Source organism: Canis lupus, chromosome 37, assembly GCF_003254725.2.
Source record: "Canis lupus dingo isolate Sandy chromosome 37, ASM325472v2, whole genome shotgun sequence".
In the NCBI taxonomy this organism is placed as follows: domain Eukaryota; kingdom Metazoa; phylum Chordata; class Mammalia; order Carnivora; family Canidae; genus Canis; species Canis lupus.
Window position 1 is genome coordinate 7,099,236 of NC_064279.1, and position 13,332 is coordinate 7,112,567.

Consider the following 13,332-nt stretch of genomic DNA (forward strand, 5'->3'; position numbering starts at 1 on the left):
GCCTGTTCAAAGCCAGCTCCACCATTTGCCAGCTACATGCTGAGCCCATTTCCCAGGTGTAATCTGGGAAACATGATCCTTGCTGCTCAAGCCCTCCTAGGATTGCTATTAGAAACAAGTGGAATAATACATGGGAAAGCCCTCTGTAACTATAAACCTGACACAAATAACAGATATTTTTAATAAGAAGTACTTAATAATGCTAATGTAGAATTTGACAGCTTTTTTTCAGACTTTAAAAACTTTGGCAATTCAACACACACTCACACCTCCTAGAAATACTTTACAGTCGTTCCTGGTTGGTTTGTTTGTTTGTTTGTTTGTTGTAGAGTGCAAGGAGCAGAAGGAGAGAGAGAATCTTGAGCGGGCTCCATGATCCCTGAGATTATGACCTGCAACAAAATCAAGAGTCAGATGCTCAACCAACTGAGCCACACAGGAGCCGCATTTACAGTAGTTCTAGTCAGCAATTAGATGATAGCAGTTTCCAGATGTGTCTGGACATAAGAATCATCTGAGATGCTTGTTAAAACAATGTTCCAACATCCCTTCCCTGGAGATTCTGAGTTAGTCTATCTGGGGTGGGGACTTGTGAATATATTTTTAGTAAATGCTCATTTAACTCTTAGAACAATGGCCTAAGGTAAAACCATTGGCATCGCCTGCCTCAATGTCTCCCTGGGGTATCTCCAGGAGAATCCCAGTCCTTATCATCCCTATAAATTTTCTTTTCTCTTTTTTTGCCCTCCTGTTGCCTTTCTTATAGTCTGATGTTGTTTCTAATTATTTGTGGCGGGGGCGATATAAGTAGTGTCAGTAGAACATAGTAAGACTCCTTGAGGAAACACTATATTAAAAATGTTAATTTGTAGGATGTCGGAGTAGCGCAGTCAGTTAAGCATCTGCCTTTGGCTCAGGTCATGATCCTAGGGTCCTGGGGTCGAGTCCCACATCAGGCTCCCTGCTCAGTGGGGAGTCTGCTTCTCCCTCTCATTCTCTCTACTGCTTGTGCTCTCTCACTCGCTCACTCCCTCTCTCAAATGAATAAATAAAATATTTTTAAAAATTAAATAAAAATGTTAAATTGTAGGAGCGTGTGAGTGGCTCAGTCAGCTAAGTGTCTCAGGGTCATGAGATCAAGCCCTGTGTCAGGCTCTGTTCTAGGCATCGAACCTGCTTAAGATTCTCTCTCTGCCTCTTCCTCTGGGCCCCCACCACCACTCTCTCTCTAAAAACAAATAAATAAAAAAAATTAAAATGTTAAGTTGCAGATAAATATTTTAATATGCCAGGAATTTTTCTGTTTTCCCCCTGCCACAAAACTTTCCAGCAAGTAGACAGATAGACATTTTTCTTTTGCCCAAAATATTCTCAATTCTACCTTCTTGCCAAGATGTACAATTCAAAGATAGTTTCTCAAATTGCCAAGAGTTAAGTAGCTGGAATGAAGCTTGAAAAGAAAGCATGTTTTCTACTACTTTGGTGTCAGCTGGTTAATCTGCCTAAAAACAAGAAGATCCTTCCACTTGCTTCTGACTACCTGCTAAAACCAAGTCTCTGGGTTATTTGCCCCATGGAAAGGATCATATTTCACTAAAAAAAAAGAGAATCAGACACGAACTCAGGACTTTAACAACAAAATTAAAACTTGTCTATCTGTTTCATAACCCTGTGTCTGCTTTGCTCATGGCCAAATGCTTGTGTGTACTTTTCTGCCTTTTTGAACCTGAAGAGAAAACAAATAGCAAGCCCATGAACCATAGGACTTAGATGACAAGCAGGGGCAGAGTCTGACAAGACTTTAGTGTTAAATCAACATTGATCAATTAACAGTTGAGAACAAACCCATCCCAATAGTTTAGGTGTCACTACTTAATCACTTCAAGGAAACACAGCTAGTTAAGCAAAGCCTCTCGTCACTCACGAGGGTAAGGAATGCATACAGATGTTCTGATATTCTGGGCTTCAGTCCTCACACTTCTCAAGAAAGACAAGGGTTCCAAGCTATGGCTGGAATGTTCCCAAGGAGAGCCACCCTGACAATGCCGCCAGACAAGGATGTTAGCACAGTCCTTCAGCAAAGCTTCCCAAATACCTCCAGGCTCAGTCACTAACTCTTTGGAAGGATATCGTTGATGCACAGAATTCCCCCAGAGAATGGCGTGCACATGTGCCTAACACCCTCTGGGCCTCGCTCTGCTAAAAGTTGTTTTACAGAGTATTGTGAATGCACAGAATTTCCAGCATCCATTGGGAAGAAGCAACTTTTCCAATCCTACGGTCACATATATACATACATATACCCACATGTGCATGCATACATTTTCCCATACATATACATAATTGTATCTACACTCATGCCTGTATACACAGAGACACACATTGATTCACATACAAATCCCTCACACTCCCTTGGGAAGAGAAAAGTGCCTGTTCTCCAAGCCCCGAGTCTTGCTAGATGGATATCTTCGGCCCCAGTGGGGCCGGGTTACCAACTATGACATCACTGTCTTCACAGCTGTGAATCCAAGCATCATAGGATTCCAAATCAGAACTTCATAGATACATGCTTTGCTAGACAGAAGCTGTGTGTTTGCTTAAATGTAATTCTTGAACTAAATTACTGTGACTCTTTAGTAAGTAATATTAAAACACACACACACACATTATGGGTGTTTCTTTTTTTCCTACACTCTTCCAAAAAAAAAAAATACCTAGAGAGCACTTTGGCATTCCTTTTTGTTGGGACTTTAATCCAATCTTGCCATTTTATTTTTCCCTAAGTAAATACTTAACCTGAGAATAAATATTTGGAAAAAATATACATCTAAATATTGCCTCCATTACATGATTTTAAGAAAGAAGGAACATTCTAATCACAATATTCTTGCTCATAAGTAGCAAGTACTTATACTCTACTAACCACTAATTTGGCAACCACTATATCTGTCATGATGTTTGCCCTGACCTTGATAAAGCTTAGAAGCAAAGTCTCACCTGTGAAAGAATGGAGTATATACATTGGTATGTACAGCAATTTCTTTTTGAAGTTTCATACACTTCAACACTAGCAAATGCAAAATATCAGTGCTATGTATGCATTAAGGTACAAAGTTGAATAAATACAAACTCATAACAAGGGTCAAAGTTGGGAAAGACAAACAGTGGCAGGGGAAAAAAAGGATTCCAATGCAATGAAACCATTGGTTATCAATGAAACTGAAATTCTGAAGACAGGTATGCAATAAGTTCAGTGTCAATTACTAAGATTTCCTTAGGATGCTTAGCAAGTATAAACTGGAAATGATTGCCATGTGCCATGTGCTGTGGACATTGGCACAACCCCTCAAATAGATTCAGAAGGCAGAAGCAGGGATCCCTGGGTGGCGCAGCGGTTTAGCGCCTGCCTTTGGCCCAGGGCGCGATCCTGGAGACCCGGGATCGAATCCCACGTCGGGCTCCGGTGCATGGAGCCTGCTTCTCCCTCTGCCTGTGTCTCTGCCTCTCTCTCTCCCTCCCTCTCTGTCGATCATAAATAAATAAAAAAATATAAAAAATATAAAAAAAAAAAGAAGGCAGAAGCATAGTTGACCAATGGCATAAGTGGGACTCAATATTCAGATGGGACCTGTCTTTGTCTTCCAGCATCACCAACTATTAGTACTCCACCATCTTTACCAGGAGCACGGACAGCTGCCTTCTAGAGGTGACCGTCTGCAGGCTGATGACATGGACCCCTCTAAGACAGAATGCAGAGCAGAAAGGACCCTTGAATTTAGCAGCCATCATAAATCATGCAGCTAACCTTGGCAACACTAGGAACTGAAAATTTATCATCAAAGGCCTCTTTCTCTACCTATATCCCCTATCAGCCCATCAAACATATTTTTTATTTCATTGTCGGTCTTTGAAAGTAAATCGGGAAAATATCTGATTTCCAAAAATAAGACACTGGATTAAGTGTGTATTGATACAGTATTTCTAAACTTTGAAGTAGAGTTACAATTCCACTAGGGGGAGCGAGATGGTAACTTGTTACCTGGGAGATAAGAGGAACTGTTTGGGTAATTAAGACAAGGTTGCTGGAAGATCCACTTAGCCAAGACCTAAAAGAACTCAAGCTTCTGAGAGAGTTCTTGGTAATAAGTGAACACACACATTACATACATACCAAAACAAAAAACAAAAAGCAACAAAAACAAAGCTTTTCTATTGATCCCCAAGGATCCAGGATTTTAGGAAATAAGAATAATGTAATCTAAAACTTGGGTGTTAAAGTATCCTTTTCATCACTTACAAAACTCAATTCAACTATTCCTTCAATTCCACTTTTAAAAAGTGCTACTGGTGGCATCAGACAAGCCATTAGTTTAAGAGTAAAGCCCATCGCAGGTTTTATGGAGAGAGTGCAGCTAGTGTAGAGTACTTATTCCATTTTGCAGTGGGGTATGGGTCCCCCTCCAAAGTCCCCTAATGAACCCATCAATTTGATTGTCACTAAAACCTTAGATAGTGTACTTCACATTCCCTTTCTTGGAGCCGCATGTTCTTTATGAATAAATTGGCTTTGGAAGATAAGCAGACTGATAGAGGCTGCGGTTCAGCCTCTATGAGACTACGGTCAACAGTAAGAAGTCTGAAAAAGAAGATGCTCCAGCTTTTCAATACAAATTCCTGGCATGCTGCTTGTCTTTTTTTTTTCTGGTTAGATTGGGCAATTAAAGACTCCACATCTGAAAGAAAACATCTTAGATTCTAATCAGGAGTGGATGTTGGGAATTAAGCAATAGCCAAGAAGAAAAAATAATATTCTTAAACATCTGTCCATATTTGAGTATTCTGAGTACAGTAGGTCATCAAAGCAAGATGGGAGCATGTTATTAGAAGCTAATAGTTGATGCAGCAATAATCTAGCCATATGAAGCCATCAACTTATACGAACATGCTGAAACACTTCATTAGGGAACAAGTGGTTATTGTATGAGGCAGCACTTGCATTTTTACCAAAGGATAATAAAAATGTGTCCAAGTCTACTAGATTTAATAGACAAAACTTGTTAGCTCTATTTATGTGGGTCCTGCTGTGTGATCTGTTGAAAGGATGCCATTAAGTGCTTCCCGAATATAGATCACTCTTTATTTGGGAAGAAGTTCACTCTATCACAGAAAGATAATGATGATCATAAAGTCAGAATCTGTTTCCCTTAAGAACTGTACAAAATACAGTGTATCCTCATAAACATTTTTTTTAGTGCAGGACTACATATCTGCCGAGTAAATGTCTGAAACATTTCCAATTATTTGCAATTATTATGCAAAACAAAAGCACAAAATCCCAACTATCAGTCACAGCCTCTTTGTCACTATTTATTAACTCTATACTTATATTCTACACTTAAGAGAAAAGAACGATAGTCAGAAAATGAAAAAAAATAATTATCAAACCTTTTCCAAAATGAAAATAGGATATGGAAATGAAATGAAGTGGCAGTAGGTATAGACCATGAGACAGTTATTCAGGGACCAATGATCCAGTCTTTAACACATCTATCCTTGGGCCACCTGGGTGGCTCGGTCGGTTAAGCGTCTGCCTTCGCTCAGGTCATGATCCCAGCTGGGGTCGTGGGATTGAGCTCTGCATCTCAGGTTCCCTAGTTCCCTGGTTCCTTGGCTCTCTCCTTGGTGGGGAGCCTGTTTTCCCCTCTCCCTCTGCTGCTCCCTCTGCTTTCTCTCTCTCTCTCTCTCTCTCTCTAATAAATAAAATCTTTTTTAAAAAATATATCCTTTGTTGCACCTCCCTTTCCTGACATCCTCCATGGCTATTTTTCTACTCTATCATACTGCTGATTAGCACCTTCCCTAGAAGATAGATCACCCAAAGCAAAAAGAAACCCAGGCATGCCAACTTCGCTACAAGTCAGCAGCAAAAGATTAAGTAAAAGGAAATGATGAAACAACAGTACCGGTTAAATTGAAATCTGGAGGCAATGTTGATTTTTACAGCCCTGAGATCCCACTCTCTTTTTCTTCCACAGCATGGAAATTAACATCTGATAGCAGACTGACCTGGAACTAAATCCCAGGCACAGTTTTCCTCATCTATTAACGGGGTCTATTAGAGCCATTTCACGGGATGTGTTTAAGAAATGGCCTAATATATGCAAGCACCTGGTATGCACTCGATAAAAACAGTGATTAGGGTTGACTTTGAATCAACACACTCAAAGACTTTCACAGGCAAGAATATTTATGTTTATCCTACAAAAGGAAAAATAAGGGATCTGGAGGGATTTTCCAAAAAAGTTACAGAGCAAGTAAACTGAGTTAGGATCATGAGCCATTCAACACCACCTCTAAAGCAGAGAGGCCCATCATCCTGGCAGAGAAGGCTTTTACAGGCAGAAGAGCAAAAAGTCAAGTTGAGCCTGACTTGGTCTTTGTTACATGGGACAACCTCAAAAATGTTGCCCAACCTCTCTGTACTCAGGGGTCTAATCTACTGTACCAAAATAATAGCAACTCGCCTGAAAAATAGATCATCCCTCTTTGACTAATCAAAAGGTGACACATGCTCATGTCCACTGGATGGGACATGAAATCATAATTTTACTACTGAAGGCTACCATAAATGCGTCCAGTTAATACTTTTCCTTCATGACTTTTTGGTGGTCATAAAGGAGATCAAGCCCCTGGTTGGAGTTTTAAGGCGGGGGGTGAGGGAGGGTGTGGTGAGTAGAAAGATTCACCTGTTAGTAGCAAAGTTGAGACTAGAATTTAGTTTTCCTGATTCTCCTGATTCATTACTTTCTTTCACATCTCATCTCAATATAATACAATATGACACAACACAATGTAATATAGTGAATAGATAATAAATATATATAATTCAGTATGAGAAATTCAGCCTCAGTGTCAACATACTTCTTGTGGAGAAACAGTCTATACTTTATGACTCATTAAGGAAAAACAGTCACCATATATATTCTCTCTCTATTTGTGTGTATATTTATACCTTATTTGTGTGTGTACACAGTGGCCAAATACGTGTATATATTTCTCAACAAAGTAACTAACAATAAAACAATCTTGCCAAAAGATGCAAAACAAAGAGGTACAACGTATTTTAAAGTAGGGGCTCAGCACAGGTTAGAAATATGGAGAAGGTTAACCTAGATTTTTGAAGAGTAAGACTAGAGTAAATCTTTCATATTGAGGAGCAGCCAATGAAAGGGTTCAAAAAGGAAATAACTGGGTGGAGGGAGCATCATGCTAGCAGAAGGAGTTTGAACCCAATCTTGTGAGCAAACAGGAACTGGGATCTTGAGCAAGAGAACAACACAGAGTTTTTGCAAACACGACGTGCACCAAGCACCAGAGAAGAGAACCCAGTTGGAAGACAATTGCCACAATCCAGGGCATCACAGGAAAGAACTTTCCAATTTTCCTATATTTTCAGGCTCTCTGATTGCTACTTACAGGGGCCACGGTGGAAACAGATACTGTTGTCAGTTCTTTGATGCCGCTCTATTCCTGGATGCAGGTTTGGCTCAGCATCTTGGCCACTTTCCTTCACTTTTTATATATAGCCCGAATCTCCTGCCCTCGAGACACTAATGTTTCCAGGTGAAATTGAGGTTACTTCCTTCAGTTCCTGGAACACTTCCATTTCTCCCCCACAGAACCTCTGCTAAAGTCAGTTCTGTTTTGTCAGACTTGTCACTTGATCCCTGAATTTAAATCATAGCATTTCAAAAATAGGCCACATCCATAAAGAGAAAAGCAAAGCAAAACAAGACAGTCATGCTCTGCCAAATGCCATATTTTTATTGGGATCTGTTGCCAACTACCCACATCTTTTTTCACTCTGTCTAGTTTCAAATGACTTGAGATCAAATCAAAACTTTAGCTAAGTTAATTAAATAGTGTTCGGGAGCTGACTTTTAAAGAGAGTTAATTTAAACAAGAGCACAATGGATCCAAGAGGTTAGTTAACAGAAAATACTTAAATCAGTATAATTTTGGGGAGGGAGGGAAAGAACAACAATGCATCTCTACAACAGTTTCCTGTTTTGAAAACTTGTTACAGAAGTTTTATTTCCTATCTTAGTTTTGGTTACATTCTTTGTATAACTGTATCTTAGAGGACGTTGAATTCATGTAGTTTCAAATATGAAAGGTAATTTGATAATGTTAATCAATATAAGCCATTTTAGTGATCTCTGTGGGGAAAAATTATACAGCCAGAAGAGTTTCCGGGTAATAAATGTATTAAGTGTATGAAGTGTAATTTATTTTTCTGTTCATAACAGAATCGTTCTCAGTTTAGGACGCATCATACAACACAACCTTTTGTTAATATCTGGTCTGTGTCTCCCTTACCATAAGAAAGACAACGGTAAAATAGTATTCCTCCAGAAAAAAAATGTGACAGAAAATTATTCATTTCTACAGTAATATTTTATCATGACCTAGAGTAATTATAATTTTTGAGGAGTATTAGACATCGGAAGCTAATCAATTTAAAAATAACAACAACAACAACAAAAAATAACAACAAAATCAATGTGTAAAACTAAAAGGCATTCACCAGGAAGATGGCGATTTCTTGCTATATTTAAGAGGGATGGAGTTACCATCCATGAGATCTACAGATTAACTCGACCACATGAAATAATTCATGATTCAGGTGAACTTCAAGTTCTGTTTGTCTGAAATTTGTTAGAACCTGGATTCTTTCAAAAGCCACTGTTTTGCCCAACCAAGTCATTCCAAAGGCCATGAGAACTTCCCCCCTTGAACTTTCTCCTTCCTCTCTGTAGTTCTTTTTCTTTGAAATCCATATGCATTCCTTAGAAAGAGAGAAAGCTGTCACAATCCCCACCTCTCCATAGGTAGGGGATTAGGGAAAGGTGTGTGAAGCTGAGTCACCTTCCAAACCCGGTTGTTCAAAACACTCTCTAAGGCAAAGCGCTGACCAGGACCTCTATTAGACCAGACCTCTGCCTGAGATGACTGGGGGGTCCCCTTCTGCCTACAAAACCAGGAAGGTCACAAGGAATGAAAATCTATTAGGGATTCTCTACATTTCCCTATCCAATGTCCTGGCAAGGACATTCAGTAACAGATGTCAAAGGGAAATGATAAGATGACAGGAAAAGAGGAGTCCAAAAGACTGAAAAACATTAGATAATATAAAATGGGAAATTTTGCCCCCCCCCCAAAAAAAAGGATGGTCACATCATATTTCCTTGCAGAAACACCAACACAGTTCATATTTCCTTTATTTCTCTGCATAGCACGCTGCCAACAAGAGATGAAAGATTTTTTTAAATATTAATATGGTGTGTTTCAGATACCAATCATATTCAAATCAATCCAATCAAGACTGATTAAACCTAAGAAATCTACTAAGCATAAGAAATTCAGACACTGAGCTGGTTTAGTCAGTGACAGAGTCACCAAGCTGTAAGGAGGAAATAAATGAGCATACATAACCCGGGTGTAAGGTAAAGAGCACAGAAGTACATGAAGAAGGGAGAGTGATCACATCTGGTCTCCTGGAAGATGTAGCCTTTGAGATAAATATTGAACCTGAGAGAGGGTTTAAACAGGTAGAAACAGAATGGGAAGTGGGTTGGTCCTACCTCAGAAGGCTGTGAACAGGTGCTGGGAGGACTGAGCATACACAGGAACACTTTCATTCAGCTGGAGCGTGAATCAAGTGAGGTAAGCTGAGCAGTAGACATGGGTCCTATTACAGAAGGCCTTGAATGCCGGGCTAAGACATTGGGACTCTCCTCTGTAACACTGGGGACTCATGCATGATTCTCGAGGAGCGTGACCTACATGGTGTGCTTTGGAACAATCTCTGCAAACGAGCTGCATGAGGAGCGGGAAGGATGGCAGAGTGGTGTCATAAGTTAGGCGACTTCGATGCCTGTCTAGGCGAGAGGCCTGGGGATGGCGAGGCCGCCGTCATTAGAGCAGCATCCTGCTGGCCGCCCAAACGTGAAGCAAAAGGCAAATGGGCTCTCCCTGTCCTGGTGGAAGCAAGAGCTAGCCCTGCTCAGAAACGCGGGGGATTTACCCCAAAGATCAGATGCAGGGAGACGCCGGGACACCTGCACCCCAGTGTTCACAGCAGCAATGTCCACAGTAGCCCAACTGTGGAAGGAGCCTCGGTGTCCCACAGATGATGGATACAGAAGCTGCGGTCTCTGTGTGCGTGGAATATTCCTCAGCCATCAGAAAGGGTAGCACCCACCATGAGCTTTGCCGTGGATGGAACTGCAGGGGACGATGCTGAGCGAAGTAAGTCCGTCGGAGGACAAACATCTTATGCTCTCATTCATTCGGGGAATATAAGTAGTGAAAGGGAATAAACGAGGAAGGAGAGAAACTGAGTGGGAAATATCAGAGAGGGAGAGAACACGAGAGACTCCTAACTCTGGGAAACGAACAAGGGGTGGTGGAAGGGGAGGTGGGTGGGGGGCTGGGGTGACTGGGTGACGAGCACTGGGGGGGACTTGGCGGGATGAGCACTGGGTGATATGCTATATGTTGGCAAATCAAACTCCAGTAGAAAAATAAAATATAAAATAAAATATAAAATAAAATATAAAATAATAAAATAAAATGAAAATAAAAACAGAGGTGCGGTGGCCAGCTTCCCCGCAGGCCGCGGGGCCGAGGAGCTCAGGCCGGGCTGCGGGCCCCCCTCCTTTCCCACGCGGCCTGCGCTCCTGCCCGCCCGGCCCTGGGACAGGGAGCTCCGAGGCCCCACGCGGCCACCCTCCTGTGTCGGTGCCACCTGCCCCTGCTCCCTGCACCCCCCAGACACCAGAGCACCAAGGCTTTTGGTTCGGCTGCCACCTTCGGAGTCGAGGTTCTGGGTGAAAAGAAAACTTATCTTTATGCCATGAGCTGAAAACAAAACTTAAGCTAAGTATAACGCTAGCTTTAGTTCCTAATTCTAAAATTTCATCAAAGAATGACAGTTATTTTTTTTTAATCTTACTGAATTTGAAAAGTCAAAAGAAGTATTCGGGGGAAAGGGACCTTCTAATGCAAAAAACCCACCTCTACTCATGTTCTCTTTCTCTTATATCTGCTGGGCTTTGGTCTTAGTGGTTGTCTCATTGCAATAATACAAAGACAAGGTAAAGGAAGTGTTCAGGGGCGCCTGGGGGGCTCAGCAGCTGAGTGGCTGCCTTGGGCCCAGGCTGTGACCCTGGGGTCCCGGGATCGAGTCCCACGTGGGGCTCCCTGCAGGGGGCCTACTTCTCCCTCGGCCTGTGTCTCTGCCTCTCTCTCTCGGTGTCTCTCATGAATAAATAAATAAAATCTAAAAAAACCCAAAACTTAATAAACTTTCCGACCACCAATGTTCACAGCTTAATGTGTACCCCTCCACATGATTCCTGCTGAGACATAAAAATAGAGTTAGATGGAGGAGGTCACAATGTTACCACAAAGGTGGGATTTACTCTTTCCCTTTCTTGCTACTGATAAAAACAATAATATATTGAGGACATCCCCCCAGGGTCAGGATTAACCCATTTCTTTTAAGAGCTACATAACACTCCAGAACATGGATATATCACAATATATGTTATTATTCCCCTTTGGATGAACATTCAGGTTGTTTCTACTTTGTGCTGCCACAAACGAGCTTCTATCAGGATCTGTCCTGGCTGGTGCACTTCAGAGAAAAGTGCTACCAGAGCTGAAGGCATTTTCTGAATACCTACTATATACTATTTTTATAAAATATACAAAAGAAATGTGTGACATAGTCCCTTCCTCAGGGAGTGCCAAATATAACTGGGGAAATAAGCCTAACCCATTCGAAACAATTAAACTGGGTAAGACAGGCCCGACCCGTGGCCCATGCACTTCACCCAAAGGGACACCGGGTTTTCTTCGGGCACAGTGACAGACCCGAGAGATAGCTCGGAGCTCCTGCGAGCCTCCACGTTCTAGGGGCCTTCTCTGATTCAGGGGAAGGAGAAACAAAAAGAGCTGAGAAGTCGGTGGTATCTGTGAAGGAGGCGGGACTTGAACAAAGCCAGAGGATGGTTTAGATCAATGGACAAAAAAAAAAATTGTATTTCGGAGTGACAAGTGAGCCATGTAAGTGACTTTAGACACTTATGTGCTCAGGAGAATGACAAGAAGCAGTTCCTTCTCCAAGTCACTGCATTTCCAAGCAGCTTCTCTCACCTTCTTGCCACCCCCATCCAGCCTCTGCTTAAAGACAGAAAGAAATCCCAAGCCCAACTGCCTCCAAGCACTACACTAATGCTGACTTAAAATGCATTACTTGCAGCCAGCATAAGCTTAAACTCTCCAAATCTCTCCCTTCCTGTCCTGCTCATGCCCTATCCCACCCCTGCCAACACACACACACACACACACACACACACACACACTCTCATACACACTGTCTCACACACACACACACACACACTGCACACCCCACCTTGTTTTGTCCCCTTTAAACAATAGCAGTCATTTACACTGTTCCTGTCCATCTGGAAAATAACACGAACAACATGGAAGAAAGTAATAATGAAGTCTAAGTGATTGTGATTCAACCAAAATCTGAGTTCTTTTAAGAATCGAAAACTCTGTTGATATTGATAAACCAGCCACGACCGCGTTGGGCTTCCACTCGACATTGCTGTGCTATATTTGCAACTTATGAAGTCCATTTAAATATAAACCATATTTAATAATATGTTATAAATTTCATCATACTGGTAAATAAGATTTGAGAGCTCAGGGTTCCCAGATACATATCATGCCTGGATACTGTGTATAAGGAGCTCTATGAGAAAGTTCTGAAAATGAATTAGGCATAAGAAAAGTAATGCATTTTTTTATCCCAAAGACTTGAGATTTAAAAGTTGCGTGTAATTTTTAACTGAGGCGGCACCACAAGGAAGTCTATAATTCTCTTTTTTTTTTCTACCAGATTTTATCAGGAAAAAACCCACTGATGGGTCCAGGTGATGGTAAGCTCACTCTGTGACAACAGCAGGGCCACTAAGCATGTTTCTGGTCTAAAATTAGCTTTCAATGTAATTTTTAAACTTTAGGAAAACCGGATTTACTCCCAGGATGTTAACTTGAATGCTAAATTCAAAGACATAATCTTGACAGTCATACTGCAGAAAATAAGGGATTTCAATAAGGAGAGGGAATTATTGACTTTCAATAAAACCTAATTTGCTATGTGTTTTTATTTAGCATTGGGGTGAGGGGGAAGCCCTCGACCTCTGCTGCACCAGTCCAACCACAAAGGCAACTGAGTTCTGAGACTGGGTCCTG

General features: G+C 41.3%; 1 protein-coding gene across 18 annotated transcripts in view; it reads right to left on the reverse strand.

Annotated features, from left to right (window-relative positions):
- ANKRD44 (ankyrin repeat domain 44) overlaps positions 1 to 13,332 on the reverse strand; it is a 362,773-nt gene that overhangs the window by 251,599 nt on the left and 97,842 nt on the right. Inside the window, exon 1 of one of the 18 annotated variants that reach the window (XM_049106600.1) lies at positions 2,396 to 2,519. The exons of 15 other annotated variants lie outside the window; for them this stretch is intronic. The gene's annotated coding sequence lies outside the window, so the exon portion shown is untranslated. Of the gene's footprint in view, positions 1 to 2,395; positions 2,520 to 13,332 lie in introns of those variants that run through there. 2 more of the 18 variants (XM_049106601.1, XM_049106602.1) reach the window with 2 other exon arrangements.